Below are 19,056 nucleotides of genomic sequence, written 5' to 3'. Positions count from 1 at the left end.
CGTGACGCTGAGGTGGACAATCCTCCTGTGTTTGGAGGCGCTCACGCGCGGCGCTGGCTGTTTGATTTCAAAACGCGTTGAGCGTCCGCGAGAGGCGGAAAGCGACGGAAAGCCGGCCGGTACACAGCGAGAGGAAGGAGAGATTCAGTGAGAGGATCCACAAGGTCCTTCCACATACACCACACTCGAGGGATCTGCTGCCCTGATTGGTGAGCGCAGCCCGGGGGCACAGCCGGGGAGCACGTTGCAACCAGTTGGGATCGAGAGATCACACGGTTGGGACCGAGGGATCACATTGCAATGAGTTGTGATCTGGGGATCACATTGCAATGTGTTGGTGTCTATGGGGTTACTATGCAATAAGTTGGGAATGGAGGGTCCCATTGTAATGAGTTAAATTCGATGGATCACATTGCAGTGATTTATGATCGAGGGATCACTATGCAATGAGTTGGGACCCGGGAATCATGTTACATTGAGTTAGGATGTGCAGGTTAAGTTGCAATGAGATTGGATCTCATTCGGACTCTGCAGTCAGATGGGACCTGGGGGTCAAGGTGCAGTGAGCTGCGATCTGTAGATCATTTGGGGGTTGTACGTTCCGTCAAAGAGGCATGAGTGGTGTATATGGTTGAACAATAATTGTTTATTAGTAAAACATAACTACATACACAAAGGTTGTAGTCCTGACTAGGTGTTCTCTTCACGCTGACTTCTACCAGACCCACCATCACACACTTTCCACGTGACCCTACATTATAATGTGGGTGTTACTGTTTCCACTGTTCAACTTTAACCCTCACAGTCCTGGACACCCTAATACTACATCTCCCCCCAAAATGTGTCAATAATAATTACATGCTACTCCGCCCCCTCCACCCCATCCTCCGCCACAGCTTAATGATTCTTCCAGATCTTGTTGGATTGGATTGTATTCGATTTGTTTATTGTCACGTATACCGAGGTACAGTGAAAAGTATTTTTCTGCGAGCAGCTCAACAGAGCATTAAGTACATGGGAAGAAAAGGGAATAAAAGAAAATACATAATTGGACAACACAAGGTATACAGTGTAACTACATAAGCACCGGCTTCGGATGAAGCATACAGGGTGTAGTGTTAATGAGGTCAGTCCATAAGAGGGTCATTTAGGAGTCTGGTGACAGCGGGGAAGAAGCTGTTTTTGAGTCTGTTTGTGCGTGTTCTCAGACTTCTGTATCTCCTGCCGATGGAAGAAGTTGGAAGAGTGAGTAAGCCGGGTGGGAGGGGTCTTTGATTATGCTGCCCGCTTTCCCCAGGCAGCGGGTGGTGTAAATGGAGTCAATGGATGGGAGGCAGGTTCGTGTGATGGACTGGGTGGTGTTCACGACTCTCTGAAGTTTCTTGCGGTCCTGGGCTGAGCAGTTGCCATACCAGGCTGTGATGCAGCCAGATAGGATGCTTTCTATGGTGCATCTGTAAAAGTTGGTAAGGGTTAATGAGGACATGTTCTTTTCAAGTTTGGAGTAGTGGTGATCTCAACTGCTTTGGGTTGACTTTGGTGGTCTGAATTTGAAGTTGTAGCACTTGGTGTTTCAAATACTTGGGTGTCTACATGTGGTTCGCCGAAACACACAATGAGAAGACTTCACCTGTTCCAATTGATTGTGCCTTCTGGGGTTTGTCTCAAGTAAGACCAACATTGATCTTCGTCCCTCAGGACAATGAAGGCTTTTCTTTCAAGGCCCCTGATCCAAACCTTGTCACCTCTGCTTAACCTGAGCCAGTTTCTAGTACAATTGCTCCTATTGGAAGTTGAAGCTTGTTGCTGCATTTAGAACTGTTTTCAGTCTTGAACCTTGAGCTAGTCCCTGACTGCCAACCCTGGATTCATTTCTTCTCAGCATGGGAAGTTGAGTGCAGTTTTCTGTCCCATCAGCTCCTCTAATGGAGCTAATCCACATTGTAATGGGTGGATCTCTATGTCAAAAACATTGTTGGAAAGTTGTAATTTTTCTTGAATGGATTTTAATAGAGCAGACTACCATTTTTCCAACTCACTGCCAGACTGTGGATACCTTGGAACGGTGGTTGGTTAGGGATGTTGTGGGATCCGGAAAATTATTTTCAAGAACTTAATGACTAATTCTGATCGTTGTGTAAATGATTCACTTCAATCCGCTAAGAGTAATAATCCAGATTGAGGAAAAAGGACTTGCTGTTGCATATGAAGGTCTGGTAGGGAACTGTATGGGGATAAGGAGCTCCCTCTGGTCTAGAATGTAGTGCAAAGACTTAGCAGTTTAATTTCTGGCCACCACGCTACAGACTAGGCTCGTGCTGTACACTTTGTGAAGCCCAAGTGGCCTTGGTGAATTCATTGTAGAATCACCGGTTGGAGGGAGACAGGAATGTCTAACTGCTCATCAGACACTAACGGATCGTCAATAACAGTGAAGTACTTCTGTTAGAAGTAAGTTTCCATAGCATTACCACATGGATGCTACAGTGACCAACCTCATCGACAGTGCTGTTGGATGAGGATTTATTCTTCCTCTCACATCTGATCCAAGCATATTTGTTGAAGCCTTTTGGAGCTGGCTGGAACTTGTATTGTCACGAACTGGGAATATGATGCAAGGCCGTAAACCAGATTGTCATCAAGTGACGCAGAATGATTGCCTGTTGTCCTGGACAGTGAGTTTGCAGTTGTTTGATGCTTCCCCTGGACATATACTGTCTTGTATTCAAAACATATGAAATGCAAGCGAAATCTCAGAACTCTGGTGGGCACCCTGGTGAGATCCTTGCCATCCAGTAGTAGGACCAGTGGATTGTGATCTCTCTTGATCACTTTCAGCCCAACAATCTTGTCCGAGAACTTCTCACAGGCTCACGTTACTGCCAGGGTACCTTTTCCAGTAACTGCATATCACACCTCTGCGCCTGACTGACCCCTAGACATGTGGGATCTATCCAGCTGCAATGAGAGCAAACTGCTTGAGTACAAAAGGCAAAGTCACATGGGATCAGAGGTGAGATGGTAAGACAGATACAGAACTGGCTCGGTCACAGAAGGCAAAGGGTAGCAGTAGAAGGGTGTTTTTCTGAATGGAAGGTTGTGACTAGTGGTTTTCCACAGGGGCCTGTACTGGGGCCTCTGTTGTTTGTAGTGGACATAAATGATTTGGAGGAAAATGTAGCCGGTCTGATTAGTACGTTCGCGGATGACACCAAAGTTGGTGGAGTGGCAGATAGTGTTGAGGATTGTCAGAGGATACAGCAGCACATAGATAGGTTAGAGACTTAGGCCATGAAATGGCAAATGGAGTTTAATCCAGACAAATGTGAGCTAATGCATTTTCGTAGGTCTATCATAGAGGGGGAATATGCCATAAATGGCAAAACTCTTAGTAATATAGAAAGTCAGAGAGATCTGGGCGTGCAGGTCCACAGATCATTGAATGTGGCAACACAAGTGGACAAGGCAGTCAAGAAAGCATACGGAATGCTTGCCTTCATTGGATGGGGTATCGAGTATAAAAACTGTCAAGTCATGCTACAGTTGTATAGAACCTTGGTAAGGCCGCACTTGGAATACTGCGCACAATTCTGGTCGCCACACTACCAGAAGGATGTGGAGGCTTTGGAGTGGCTGCAGAGGAGGTTTACCAGGATGTTGCCTGGTCTGGGGTGTTAGCTATGTGGAGTGGCTGAATATACTCAGACGGTTTTCATTAGAAAGACAGAGGTTGAGGGGTGCCCTGATAGAGGTCTACAAGATTATAAGGGGCATGGATAGAGTGGATGGGCAGGCACTCTTTCCCAGGGTGGAGGGCTCAGTCACCAGGGGGCATAGAATCATCATAGAATTTACAGTGCAGAAGGAGGCCATTTGACCCATCGCGTCTGCACCGGCCCTTGGAAAGAGCACCCCTTCCACGCCCACGCCTCCACCTTATCCCCATAACCCAGTAACCCCACCTAATCTTTTTTGGATACTAAGGGCAATTTAGCATGGCCAATCCACCTAACTTGCACACCTTTGGACTGTGGGAGGAATCTGGAGCACCCGGAGGAAACCCATGCAGACATGGGGAGAACGTGCAGACTTCGCACAGACAATGACCCAAGCCGAGAATCGAATCTGGGGCCCTGGAGCTGTGAAGCAACTGCTAACCACTGTGCTGCCATGCTGCCCACCTCTGCCTTGTCTTGAGTGAGAGCAACACAGATGCGAATGGACCATTTGGCTTTGGGACTGGGACTATGTTGAACATCATTCTGTCGGCTGTGTGATGGAGGAGATGACACAACATCTTATTAATGGGGAGGCAGTGCCGCAGTGGTATTGTCACTTGACTAGTGATTCAGAGACCCAGGGTAATGCTCCGGGGACCAGAGTTCAAATCTCACCGTGGCAGATGGGAGAATTTAAATTCAATAAAACATCCGGAATTGAAAGATTAATGGTGACTATGAAACCACTATCGACCGTCTTAAAAATACATCTGATTCATTAATGTCCTTCAGGGAAGGAAATCTAATTAGGGGTGACTTTAATCAGGATATAGATTGAGCAAATCAAATTAGTAACAATACTGTAGAGGAATTTTTGGAGCGTTCACAGGATGGTTTTCTGAATCAATACGTTGAAGAACCAACTAGAGAAGAACAGGCCATCCTAGACTGGGTCCTGTGTAATGAGAGAGGAATAATTGGCAATCTAGTTGTTCGAGGCCCCTTGGGAAGAACGGCCATAATATGATGGAATTCTTCAACAAGACGGAGAGTGACGTAGTTGATTTGAGACGAGGGTCCTGAATCGTAAATAAAGGAAACTACGATAGTTTGAGGCGTGCGTTGGTTATGATGGATTGGGAAACGTTACTTAAAGGGATGATGGTGGATAGACAACGGCAAACATTCAAAGAGAGTCTGGGCAAACTGCAACCATTGTTCATTCCTGTCTGGCGCAAAAGTAAAACGGTAAGCCAAAAGTTGGCCAAACCAGAGACTACAAGAGAAATTAGAATTGAATTGAATTGAATTTGACTTATTGTCAGGTGTACCGAGGTACAGTGAAAAGTATTGTTCTGCGTACAGTCCAGGCAGATCGTTCCATACATGAAAAAACATAGGACATGCATAAATAAACAATGTAAATACATAGGCACAGGCATCGGGTGAGCGTACGGAGTGTAGCACTACTCAGTAGAGAAGATGTGTGAAGAGATCAGGTCAGTCCATAAGAGGGTCATTCAGGAGTCTGGTGACAGCGGGGAAGAATCAGTGCGTGTTCTCAGACTTTTTTAATCTCCTGCCCGATGGAAGAAGTTGGAAGAGTGAGTAAACCGGGTGGGAGGGGTCTTTGATTTTGCTGCCCGCTTTCCCCAGGCAGCGGGAGGTGTAGACAGAGTTAATAGTGGGAGACGGTTTTGCGCTATGGACTAAACTGTTTCATGACTCTGTAGCTTCTTACAGCCTTGGGCCAAGCAGTTGCCATGCCAAGCTGTGATGCAGCCTGATAGGATGCTTTCTATGGTGCATCTGTAAAAATTGGTAAGAATCAATATGGACATGCCGAATTTCCTTAGGTTTCCTGAGGAATATAGGCGCAATTGTGACTTCTTGGTCGTAGCGTTAATGTTGGTGATGTGCACACCCAGGAATTTAAAGTTGTCAACCATATTTTTGTGTTGAGCCTTGGTAATTTACTGCAGTGTACACTCTGCTGCCACGATGCTCCAGTGATGGATGAAACGAATGTCTAAGGTGATGGAAGGGGAGGGCAAACAAGCGGGGCTGCTTTGTCCTGGATGGTTTGGATTGGATTTGTTTATTGTCACATGTACCGAGGTACAGTGAAAAGTATTTTTCTGCGAGCAGCTCAACAGATCATTAAATACGTGGGAAGAATAGGGAATAAAAGAAAATACATAATAGGGCAACACAACATATACAATGTAACTACATAAGCACTGGCATCGGATGAAGCATACAGGGTGTAGTGTTAATGAGGTCAGTCCATAAGAGGGTCATTTAGGAGTCTGGTGACAGTGGGGAAGAAGCTGTTTTTGAGTCTGTTCGTGCGTGTTCTCAGACTTCTGTATCTCCTGCCCGATGGAAAAAGTTAGACGAGTGAGTAAGCCGGGTGGGAGGGATCTTTGATTATGCTGCCCGCTTTCCCCAGGCAGCGGGAGGTGTAGATGGAGTCAATGGATGGGAGGCAGGTTCGTGTGATGGACTGGGCGGTGTTCACGACTCTGAAGTTTCTCGCGATCCTGGGCCAAGCAGTTGCCATACCAGGCTGTGATGCAGTCCGATAGGATGCTTTCTGTGGTGCATCTGTAAAAGTTGATAAGGGTTAATGTAGACATGCCGAATTTCCTTAGTTTCCTGAGGAAGTATAGGCGCTGTTGTGCTTTCTTGGTGGTAGCGTCGACGTGGGTGGACCAGATTTTTGGAGATGTGTACCCCTAGGAATTTGAAACTGCTAACCATCTCCACCTCGGCCCCGAGTGTGTACTTTGCTTCCTGAAGTCAATGACCAGCTCTTTAGTTTTGCTGGCATTGAGGGAGAGATTGTTGTTGCTACACCACTCCACTAGGTTCTCTATCTCCCGCCTGTATTCAGACTCGTAGTTATTCGAGATCCGGCCCACTATGGTCGTATCGTCAGCAAACTTGTAGATGGAGTTGGAACCAAATTTTGCCACGCAGTCGTGTGTGTACAGGGAGACGAGTAGGGGGCTAAGTACGCAGCCTTGCGGGGCCCCGGTGTTGAGGACTATTGTGGAGGAGGTGTTGTTGTTCATTCTTACTGAATGTGGTCTGTTGGTCAGAAAATCGAGGATCCAGTTGCAGAGTGGGGAGCCAAGTCCTAGGTTTTGGAGCTTTGATATGAGCTTGGCTGGGATTATGGTGTTGAAGGCGGAGCTGTAGTCAATAAATAGGAGTCTGATGTAGGAGTCCTTGTTTTCGAGATGCTCTAGGGATGAGTGTAGGGCCAGGGAAATGGTGTCTGATGTGGACCGGTTGCAGCGGTATGCGAATTGCAGTGGATCAAAGCATTCTGGGAGTATGGAGGTGATGTGCTTCATGATCAACCTCTCGAAGCACTTCATTATGACTGAAGTCAGGGCCACTGGACGGTAGTCATTGAGGCACGTTGCCTGGTTCTTCTTTGGTACTGGTATGATGGTGGTCTTCTTGAAGCAGGTGGGGACCTCGGAGTGGAGTAGGGACAAGTTAAAGATGTCCGCGAATACCTTTGCCAGCTGGTCCGCGCAGGTTCTGAGTGCACGACCAGGGATCCCGTCGGCCCGTCGCTTTCCGAGGGTTCACTTTCAGGAAGGCCGATCTGACTTTGGACGCTGTGATGATGGGTATGGGTGAATTATGGGCTGCTTGGGCACTCGTTAACGGATTGTTGGTTACCTCCTCGAACCGAGCATAGAATGCATTGAGTTCATCGGGGAGGGGTGTGCTGCTGCCAGAGATACTGTTCGACTTCGCTTTGTAGCCCGTTATGTTGTTTAGTCCTTGCCACAACCGTCGAGAGTCTGTCTGTGACTCTAGCTTGGTTTGATATTCTCTCTTGGCATTCCGGATGGCTTTGCGGAGGTCGTACCTGAATTTCTTGTATAGGTCACGGTCGTCTGTCTTGAACGCCTCAGATCTGTCCTTCAGTACGGGGTCAATCTCACGATTGAGCCATGGTTTTCGGTTGGGGAACGTACGTACTGCTTTCTTTGGCACGCAGTCGTCCACACATTTGCTGATGAAGTCTGTGACGGTGGTGGCATACTCATTTAAGTTGGTTGCTGAGTTCTTAAATATGGACCAGTCCACTGCCTCTAAGCAGTCACGTAAGAGCTTTTCTCACTCCTCGGACCAGCACTGCACAACCTTCTTAGCTGGATTCTCCCGCTTGAGTTTCTGTTTGTATGCCGGGAGAAGGAGCACCGTCTTATGGTCTGATTTCCCAAAGTGCGGTCGGGGGATGGAACGGTAGGCCCCCTTGATTTTTGAGTAGCAGTGGTCAAGAGTGTTGTCGCCCCTGGTGGGACAGAAGATGTGCTGGTGAAATTTTGGCAGTACCCTCTTGAGGTTGGCCTTGTTGAAGTCTCCGGCCACGATGAGCAATACCTCCGGGTGTTCTGTTTCGTAGTTGTTTATAACTGTGTATAGTTCGTCCAGCGCCTTCCTCACTTCTGCCTGGTGTTGAGCTTCTTGAGTGTTGTTGGAGCTGCACTCATCCAGGCAAGTGGAGAGTATTCCATTACACTCCTGACTTGTGCTGTGTAGATGTGGACAGGCTTTGGAGAGTCAGGAGGTGAGTTAGTGCAGAATTCCCAGCCTCTGCCATACTTTCTAGCCACAGGACTATCTCTAGTCAACTTCAGTTTCTGGTAGCACCCCGGAGGTTTCAGCAATGGTAATTCCATTGAATGTCAAGGGGAGATGATTAGAATGTTCTCCATTCGATACATCATCTACGCATATGGGGTCAGTTTCCTAGATGTACATAGATGATTTCCAGTTATGTCTCTCCACTACCTCCCAACCATTTCTGTGTCTGTGCTGTTATATTGTTTGTACAACCTCCAGGCTGGGAGATACTATAGTTTTCTCCAGTGAAACGTTGGGAAGATCAAAGCATTTATCCTTCTTCTTTTTATTGGCTGCTTTTCTTTCCCTGTCCGAGCCTAAAAAGAGACTGACCCTGGCATCCCCTGTACCCTGAACTGACCCACTATCACATCTTCTCCATTATAAAGGCTGCTTATGTCTATACTATCACCTGCCAACACCCCTACCTCATTTCATTTGCTACTGAATTCCTCATTGGGCTTTCTGTAACTGCTAGATTTGGCCAATCCAGTGCTTTCCTAACATTCCCTGTAATAGTTAGCTCATCCAAACTTCTCTTGACACTATTTCCCATGCCAAGTCCTGCTTATTCATCAGGCTGTCCTACATTGGTTCGCGACCCTTCACTGCCACAAAATTAAACATCTCAAGATTGAGATTAAATCCCGCCATGCATATTCATTTCCCTATCTGAGACCATCAGTGTTTACAGATATAAATGGCTCCCAGTACAGTGGTGTCTTGAATTTAAAATTTTAATTTTTGTGTTCATATTCCACCTATTCCCTCCCTCCCTTGTAATGTTTGTAACCTCCTCCTCCAATCCTAAAACACTCTTAGAATTTGGAGATTTAGAAGCACAGAAACATAGGAAAATTAGGAGCAGGAGGAGGCCATTCGGCCCTTCAAGTCTGCTCCGCCATTCATTATGATCATGGCTCAATACCCTAATCCTACTTTCCCCCATATCCTTTGATCCTCTTCGTCCTAAATGCTCTATCGAACTGCTTCTTGAAACCATACAATATTTTGGACTCAGCTACTTCCTGTGGTAACGAATTCCACAGGCTCACCACTTTCTGAGATTTCTCCTCATCTCTGTCCTAAATGGTCTACCCCGTATCCTCAGACTGTGACCCCTGGTTCTGGACACACCCACCATCGGGAACATCCTTCCTGCATCTACCCTGTCCAGTCCTGCTAGAATTTTATAGGTTTCTATGAGATCCCCCCTCATTCTTCTGAACTCCAGCGAATAGAATCCTAACTGATTCAATCTCTCCTCGTACGTCAGGAGTCATAGATTATCATAGAATTTACTGTGCAGAAGTAGGCCATTCGGACCATCGAGTCTGCACCGGCTCTTGGAAACAGCACCCTACCCAAGGTCAACACCTTCACCCTATCCCCATAAGTCAGTAACCCCACCCGACACTAAGGGCAATTTTGGACACTAAGGGCAATTTATCATGGCCAATCCACCTAACCTGCACATCTTTGGACTGTGGGAGGAAACCGGAGCACCCAGAGGAAACCCACGTGCACAAGGGGAGGATGTGGATGTGCAGACTCCGCACAGACAGTGACCCAAGCCGGAATCGAACCTGGGACCCTGGAGCTGTGAAGCAATTGTGCTATCCACAATGCTACCGTGCTGCCCACAAAGTAGTGGGTGCCTAGAACCGGAGGAGGTGGTGGAAGCAGGGACGAGTGTCTGCTGTTTTTTCCAATACGACCAATTCATGTTGCAACTGTATAGAACCTTAGTTAGGCCACACTACCAGAAGGATGTGGAGGCTTTAGAGAGGGTGCAGAAGAGATTTACCAGGATGTTGCCCGGTATGGAGGGCATTAGTGATGAGGAGAGGTTGAATAAACTTGGTTTGTTCTCACTGAAACAAAGGAGGTTGAGGGGCGACATGTTAGAGGTCTACAAAATTATGAGGGGCATAGACAGAGTGGATAGTCAGAGACTTTTTCCAAGGGTAGAGGGGTCAATTACTAGGGGGCATAGGTTTAAGGTACGAGGGGCAAGGTTTAGAGGAGATGTACGAGGCAAGTTTTTTACACAGAGGGTAGTGGGTGCCTAGAACTTGCTGCCGGAGGAGGTGGTGGAAGCAGGGACGATAGTGACGTTTAAGGGGCATCTTGACAAATACATGAATAGGATGGGAATAGAGGGATACGGACACCTGAAGTGTCGAAGATTTTAGTTTAGACGAGCAGCATGGTTGACGCAGGCTTGGAGGGCCGAAGGTCCTGTTCCTGTGCTGTACCTTTGTTCGTTCTTTGTTCTTTGACCTCTCGAGCAGGCAAAACAATACAAAGGACAGAAAGTAAGTCCCAGAACCTAAAGAATAGGAATTCCCAGAAATTAGGAAGGTTCCAGGATGTTAACGGAACAAAGAGCAGCCACCTGGAAAAAGGATTCTGTTTTGTGAAAATGAGCAGAGATGGGTTCCCAGTTAAAGATAAAGCGCAGACCTGGAGATGTTGGCTGGCGAGAAGACAGATATTGGTGGTGATCCTGAGGGTGGTGACTCCTTACTACAGCCTATGAAGCAGTAGTGTTCTGTTGGTGTGGCTGGGTACCTGAGAGGTTGTGTGGAAGCTTGAATGCAAGTGACGATCCAGGGCAGAGGAATACTGACAGGAGAGGTTGAAATCCTGGAGGTGGATTCTTGGAGAAGGCATCCGACAGGGAGCCTTGTGTGGGAGACGATTTCAAAGTGTGTTCTTCAAGAGTGGTGATGGGAAACCCTTGAGTGAAAGTCAGACCAGTTGGCACACAGCGTGCCAAGCATTTGATGAGGAAGCCACACAAATTGTTTTGGGTAGCATCTATTACTTGTTTCCAGAATGTGGGGTGTCTGACCAGTTGGTTTGTTGGTTTACATGGACTAGGGTATAAAATAGATTTTGTAACTTGTGTGTTATCCTTACAATTCTGTATATATCTAAAGGTAAAGCTGGGGTGAAGGAGGAGTGTATTCTTGTTAATCTTTGCTTGCTTAATAAATGTTTTCTTCGTAAAAGTTCATCAACATTCCTGTGACTCTGTTCGAAACCAAAAATAAAACTTAGGATTCAGGATGGAGCCTGGGATCTGACTGGTCCAGTGGGATCTTAACACTACATATAGCCACTCCTTGTGATATTTGCATTTCATCAATTCTGACCTCATGCACAGCGCTGTTTTATTGCAGCATTTGTGGAGAGCGTACAACAGAATTCACTTCCATGTCAATCACCTGCTTGACCTCTTGTATTTGCAGCATTTTCTATTTTTATTCCTGATTTTTCACTGCTCCACCACTAGTGGCCCATGCCTCCAGCTGCTGGAACCCCCAAGGCTCAGGAATTCCCACCTCAACCTCTTCAGCTCTCTACCTCTATTTCTCCTCCCTTAAGATTCTGTTTAAAAATTAAAACCAAAAGAGAAAATGCTGGGAAATCTCAGCAGGTCTGGCAGCATCTATAAGGAGAGAAAGAAGCTAATGTTTTGAGTCCAGGTGACCCTTTGTCAAAGCCAAAAGGCATAGAAAGTGAGAGATATTTATACTGTAGGGTGAGGGAATGAAAGATGAGTCATAGGCACACAAACCAAGGGAAAAGAGTGCTAATGGCAGTCCCCAGAGAGAATAAAAGGTGTGAAAAACTAAACAGAGAAACTAAGATCAGAAGGTAAACTGACAAATGTAGATGTGGGGAAGGGGGGACATGTGTGGGAGAGAGTTAAAATGAGAAAAAGGAGGGGGAAGGGGGAGCAAAGGGGAGAAAAGGTAAGGAGAGGAGGGATAAAATAGGGAGAAAGAGTTGGGGGGGGGGGTAAATATACATAAAGAAAGACAAGAAAGAAAGAAAAGGTAAAAGACAGTAAACATGAAATGGAATGAAAACAAATGGGTCGAGATGGGGTAGAGCTAATCATCTGAAGTTGAATTCGATGTTGAGACCTAACCGGAAGATGAGATGTTGTTCCTCCAGTTTGCGTTGAGATTCACTGGAACATTGCAGCAGGCCAAAGACAGACATGTGCGCATGGGAGCAGGGTCTTGTGTTAAAATGGCAAGCAACGAGAAGGTCAGGGTCCTGAATGCGCACAGACCGAAGGTGCTCAGCAAAGTGATCACCCAGTCTACGCTTGGTCTCTCCGATATAGAGGAGACCACATTGGAAGCAGCGAATGCAATAGACCAAATTGAAAGAGGTGCAAGCTGCTTAAACTGGAATGAGTGTTTTGGGCCTGGGATGTTAAGCATGGAAGAGGTAATGGGGCAGGTTTTACACCTTCTGCGATTGCATGGGAATGTGCCATGGGTGATGGGAGAGGTGTTGGGTATGGTGGAGGAGTGGACTAGATTATCCCGGAGGGAACGGTCTCTGCGGAATGCTGACAAGAGGGAGTGAAGGGAAGATGTGTTTGGTGGTGGCATCACGCTGGAGTTGGCAAAAATGGCAGAGGAAATTACTTCTTTGACTGGGCAGCATGGTAGCACAAGTGGATAGCACTGTGGCTTCACAGCGCCAGGGTCCCCGGTTTGAATCCCCGCTGGGTCACTTTGTGCAGAGTCTGTTTGTTCTCCCCGTGTCTGAGTGGGTTTTCTCCGGGTGTTCCGGTTTCCTCCCACAGTCCAAAGACGTGCAGGTTAGGTGGATTGGCCATGATAAATTGCCCTCAGTGACCAAAAAGGTTAGGAGGGGTTATTGGGTTACTGGGATAGGGTGGAAATGAGGGCTTAAGTGGGTCGGTGTCGGTGCAGACTTGATGGACTGAATGGCCTCCTTCTGCACTATGTTCAATGTTCTTTGACTCTGTCCTGATATCTTGGCGTGACACAGAGTCAAATTTGTGAAGCCCCCTGAACCATTTTTGTGTAAACATGTAATATGCTTTTACATAGCATGTTAAAGATGCTATGTAAATGCAAGTTGTTGTTGACATTTAATGTCAGAAGAGAACCTTTCGGCTGCATCCAAAGACAGCATTGTGACACAAATACAGGAAAATCCTATTCTCAGCAACAGAAAATGGGAGGACAATACTCATTCAACACTAATTCAAAAACTCCAGCGTTTGCAGCATTTGCTGTTTTTATTGCTCATCAACACTTTGGAATGTGTAATTTGATTCCATCATTGATAGGAAGGTTACAAAATTCAGTGAAAGCCAATAACAGCAACTTATATAGTGGCTATAACGAAGCAAAATGTTCCAGGGCATTCCACATGAGTATTATCAAATAAACGTTGATGCTGAGATGATGGAAATATCAGGGGCGCGATTATCCGACCCCCCGCTGGGTCGGAGAATCGCCGAGGACTGGAGTGAATCTCGCCCCCGCCGTGTCACAAATTCTCCGCCACCAGAGAATCGGCGGGAGCGGGAATCGCGCCGCGCCAGTCGGCGGGCTCCCCCCGGCGATCTATGTACGCGGACCGCAAGATCCCTGGACGGGATTCTCCAAAAACGCGTCAACGGGCCTCTTGGCCCAGCGATTCACAGGGGGCTAGCACGGCACCGGAGTGCTCTGTGCTGCTCCAGCACAGGGGGCTAGCACGGCACCGGAGTGCTCTGTGCTGCTCCAGCTGCCGTACGCACCCTGCACTGTCGCTGCAGGTCCACACATGCGTGCGGTGGCCGGCCATGGGTTTCCGCATGCGCGCGGCGGCCACAAAACATGGCGGAGCAACACGGCCGGCCGGCGCGGAAGAAGGTAGACCCCTCCAGATCAGTGGCCCCCGATCGTGGGCCTGGCCGTCGTGGAGGCCCCCTCCCCGGAGTCTGATATCCCCCCCCCCGAGATTGCGCGCACCCATGGATCGGTGCCGTCCGATCACTGCCCCGGACCCCCCGGTGAAGGATTACCCCGCCCCCACCAGTGCAGCCGCAGACTGAGTCTACGAGATAGGATTTATGATTATTTCGAAAAACATAGTTTGATTAAAGATAGTCAGCATGGCTTTGTGAGGGCCAGAGGTCATGCCTCACAAGCCTCATTGAATTCTTTGAGGATGTGACGAGACACATTGATGAAGGTTGGGCAGTGGATCTGGTGTATATGGATTTCAGTAAGGCATTTGATTAGGTTCCCCATGGTAGGCTCATTCAGAAAGTGAGGGGGCATGGGATACAGGAAAATTTGGCTGTCTGGATACAGAATTGGCTGGCCGAAAGAAGACAGCGAGTGGTAGTGGATGGAAAGTATTCCGCCTGGAGGTCGGTGACCAGTGCTGTCCCGCAAGGATTTGTTCTGGGACCTCTGCTTTTTGTGGTTTTTATAAATGACTTTGATGAGGAAGTGGAAGGGTGGGTTAGTAAGTTTGTCGATGACACGAAGGTTGGGGGAGTTGTAGATAGTGTTGAGGGTTGTTGCAGGTTACAACAGGACATTGACAGGATGCAGAGCTGGGCTGAGAAGTGGCAGATGGAGTTCAACCTTGATAAATGTGAAGTGATTAATTTTGGAAGGTCGAATTTGAATGCTGAATACAGGGTTAAAGGCAGGATTCTTGGAAGTGTGGAGGAACAGAGGGATCTTGGGGTCCACGTACATAGATCCCTCAAAGCTGCCACACAGGTTGATAGGGTTGTTAAGAAGTCGTACAGTGTGTTGGCTTTCATTCACAGGGGGATTGAGTTTAAGAGCTGTGATGTTTTGCTGCAGCTTTATAAAACCCTGGTTAGACCACACTTGGAATATTGTGTCCAGTTCTGGTCGCCTCATTATAGGAATGATGTGGATGTTTTGGAGAAGGTACAGAGGTAATTTACCAGGATGTTTCCTGGACTGGAGGGCGTGTCTTATGAAGAAAGGTTGAGGGAGCTAGGGCTTTTCTCACTGGAACGAAGAAGGCAGAGTGGTGACTCAATAGATGTGTATAAGGTGATGAGAGGCATGGATAGAGTGGATAGCCAGAGACTTTTCCCCAGGGTGGAAATGGCTATCACGAGGGGACATAATTTTAAGGTGATTGGAGGAAGGTATAGGGGAGATGTCAGACGTAGGTTCTTCACACAGAAAGTGGTGGGTGTGTGGAATGCACTGCCAGCGGAGGTGGTAGAGTCAGAGTCATTAGGAGGGGTTATTGTGTTACGGGGATAGGGTGGAAGTGAGGGCTTAAGTGGGTCGGTGCAGACTCGGTGGGCCGAATGGCCTCCTGCACTGTATGTTCTGGGAAGGTAAAAATATGGGCAGCACGGTAGTATAAGTGGATAGCACTGTGGCTTCACAGCGCCAGGGTCCCAGGTTCGATTCCCCGCTGGGTCGCTGTCTGTGTGGAGTCGGCACGTTCGCCCCGTGTGTGCGTGGGTTTCCTCCGGGTGCTCCGGTTTCCTCCCACAGTCCAAAGATGTGCAGGTTAGGTGGATTGGCCATGCTAAATTGCCCTTAGTGTCCAAAAAAGGTTAGGAGGGCTTATTGGATTATGGGGATAGGGTGGAAGTGAGGGCTTAAGTGGGTCGGTGCACACTCGATGGGCCGAATGGCCTTCTTCTGCACTGTATGTTCTATGTTCTATTAGGGACATTTAAGCGACTCTTAGGCACATGACAGCAGTAAATTGAAGAGGTGTAAGTTAGGTTGATCTTAGATTAGGATAAACGGTTGGCACAACATCGTGGGCTGAAAGGCCTGTATTGTTCTATGTTCTAACAGAAACCAGGGTATTTTTTCAAAGGATTCAAGGAAACGTAAACAGAGTGTTCTGTATTAAGAAACAATTGAAACAAGAACAGAGGTAAAAAAGCCAACATAAGTGTACTTTACCTGAATGTTCGTAGTATTCGGAATAAGGTAAATGAGTTGATGGCGCAAATCATTGTGAATGACTATGATTTAGTGGCCATTACTGAAACATGGTTAAAGGATGGTCACAACTGGGAGTTAAATATCCGAGGGTATCAAACTTTTCGGAAGGACAGAGTGGATGGTAAGGGAGGTGTAGCTCTGTTATTTAAGGATGACATCCGGGCAACAGTAAGGGATGACATCGGTGCTATGGAGGATAAGGTTGAATCCATTTGGGTGGAAATCAGGAATAGTAAGGCGAAAAAGTCACTGATAGGAGTAATCTATCGGCCACCAAATAGTAACATTATGGTGGGGCAGGCAATAAACAAAGAAATAACAGATGCATGTAGAAATGATACAGCAGTTATCATGGGGGATTTTAATCTACGTGTTGATTGGTTTAACCAGGTCGGTCAAGGCAGCCTTGAGGAGGAGTTTATAGAATGTACCGCGATAGTTTCCTCGAACAGTATGTAATGGAACCTACGAGGGAACAAGCGGTTCTAGATCTGGTCCTGTGTAATGAGACAGGATTGATTCAGGATCTCATAGTTAGGGATCCTCTCGGAAGGAGCGATCACAATATGGTGGAATTTAAAATACAGCTGGAGGGTGAGAAGGTAAAATCAAGCACTAGTGTTTTGTGCTTAAACAAAGGAGATTACAATGGGATGAGAGAAGAACTAGCTAAGGTAGACTGGGAGCAAAGACTTTATGGTGAAACAGTTGAGGAACAGTGGCGAACCTTCCAAGCGATAACGGGGAGCCAATTGATGTGGTATATCTGGATTTCCAGAAAGCCTTTGACAAGGTGCCACACAAAAGGTTGTTGCATAAGATAAAGATGCATGGCATTAAGGGGAAAGTAGTAGCATGGATAGAGGATTGGTTAATTAATAGAAAGCAAAGAGATGGGATTAATGGGTGTTTCTCTGGTTGGCAATCAGTAGCTAGTGGTGTCCCTCAGGGATCAGTGTTGGGCCCACAACTGTTCGCAATTTACATAGATGATTTGGAGTTGGGGACCAAGGGCAATGTGTCCAAGTTTGCAGATGACACTAAGATAAGTGGTAAAGCACAAAGTGCAGAGTAGGAGACTTCCGGTTGCGGTGATGCCTTGCTAGCCGCACGTTTCGGCGGCTCCAGCTCCGACGGACCTTCGGGCTCTTTTAAGAGCCCCAAAGGGGAATTTTTTGACCACGCAACCCGGTGTGGGGTGTGTGAGAAGAAAGTCCCCCCCCCCCCCAACGAAGGAGGAAAAAAACGGCGGCGGCGGCTGCAGCGCGAGGAATCGTCGACCAAAGGGTCAGAAGGAGAGAAGCACAAGATGGCGGCGGAGAAAGCGCAGGCGACATGGGGCCTGAGCAGGATGAAATTGTGAGATGGTGCGTGGAGCTGCTGAAGAGGGAGGTGCTGACCCCGATGCTACAGGCAATTGAGGGGCTCAAGGAGACACTAAAGACCCAGGAGACAGAGCTCCGTGTGGTGGAGCAGAAGGTGACAGATATTGAGGACGAGATCCTGGGCCTGGCGGTTAAGACACAGACGCACGAGGGACTTCATAAAAAGTGTACTGAAAGGATCGAGGCCCTAGAAAACGGAGCGCGAAGGAAGAACCTTCGGATACTGGGTCTCCCTGAGGGTGTGGAAGGAGTGGACTGTGGAGCGTATGCAAGTACGATGCTGGGCTCACTGATGGGTGCTGAGGCCCCTACGGGCCCCTTGGAGGTGGAGTGGGCAAATCGGATTCCGGCGAGAAGACCAAAAGCGGGAGAACCACCCAGGGCGATAATCGTGCAATTTTACCGCCTTAAGGATAGAGAAGAGGTCCTGAGATGGGCTAAAAAGGTGCGGAGTAGCAGATGGGAGAATGCAGTGGTACGGGTGTACCAGGATTGGAGTGCGGAGGTGGCGAGAAGGAGGGCGAGCTTTAACCGAGCCAAAGAGGTGTTGCATAAAAGGAAGGTGAAGTTCGGGATGCTGCAGCCGGCAAGACTATGGGTCACGGATCAGGAGAGACACCATTATTTCGAGACGGCGGAGGAAGCATGGACCTTTATCAAAGAGGAGAAATTGGATCGGAACTGAGGGACTGATGCTGCAGGAAATGTTATTGTTAATGTTATGGTTGAAGTTAATTGAGAAGTAAATTGGGAAGGGGGGAGACATTGGGGAAATGTGGGCGCCGGTGAGGGGGGAAAGACAGGACATAGTTGGAGAATGGGGAAGGGGAGGGGGAGAGGAAAGGGAGCTGCGCCATAAGAGGCGGGTCAGGTAAAGGGATGTTCCCGCGCCAGAAAGAATAAGGCGGGAAGACAGGCGCAAGGCGGATGGGAGTTCCCCACACGGGGGGGTCGAGGAGTGAGCAGGAGAAGTCAGTTGAAGTCAGCTGACTTACGGAAGTAATATGGGGGGAGCAATCACGCTAGAAAGAGATCTAGCGGGGGGGGGCGGGGGGGGACAACTGGGTTGCTGCTGCGGAAATCCAAAAGGAAATGGCGAAAGAGTGGGTGGGTGGGGATGGTGTGCGACGCTGGGGGAGCGAGCGGGAGCGCGGAGGCGGGATATGGGACTGGCCTAGAGAAGGTAATGGCTAGTCGACACGGGAGGGGGGCAGGTAGTGAGGCTGATCACGTGGAACGTGAGAGGCCTGAACGGACCGATAAAAAGGGCCCGAGTGCTCGCGCATCTAAAAGGACTAAGGGCAGACGTGGTTATGCATCAAGAGACGCACCTAAAGGTGGCGGACCAAGTTAGGTTAAGGAAAGAATGGGTGGGACAGGTGTTCCACTCAGGACTGGACGCAAAGAATAGAGGGGTGGCATTTGAAGCAAAGAACATCGTAGCAGATAGCGGAGGTAGATATGTAATGGTGAGTGGCAGGCTGGAGGGAATGGAGATCGTGTTGG

At 48.0% G+C, this 19,056-nt stretch overlaps 1 protein-coding gene across 2 annotated transcripts in view; it reads left to right on the top strand.

Annotated features, from left to right (window-relative positions):
- The window catches only part of LOC140385893 (uncharacterized), a 102,424-nt gene continuing 83,368 nt past the window's right edge, over positions 1–19,056 (top strand). For both annotated transcript variants that reach the window (XM_072468517.1, XM_072468516.1), the window contains exon 1: positions 1–209. The gene's annotated coding sequence lies outside the window, so the exon portion shown is untranslated. The remainder of the gene's footprint in view (positions 210–19,056) is intronic.

This window comes from Scyliorhinus torazame, chromosome 11 (assembly GCF_047496885.1).
Source record: "Scyliorhinus torazame isolate Kashiwa2021f chromosome 11, sScyTor2.1, whole genome shotgun sequence".
Lineage (NCBI taxonomy): Eukaryota > Metazoa > Chordata > Chondrichthyes > Carcharhiniformes > Scyliorhinidae > Scyliorhinus > Scyliorhinus torazame.
The sequence above is the reverse complement of the archived record's forward strand: the minus strand, read 5'-3'. Positions and strand labels throughout refer to the sequence as shown.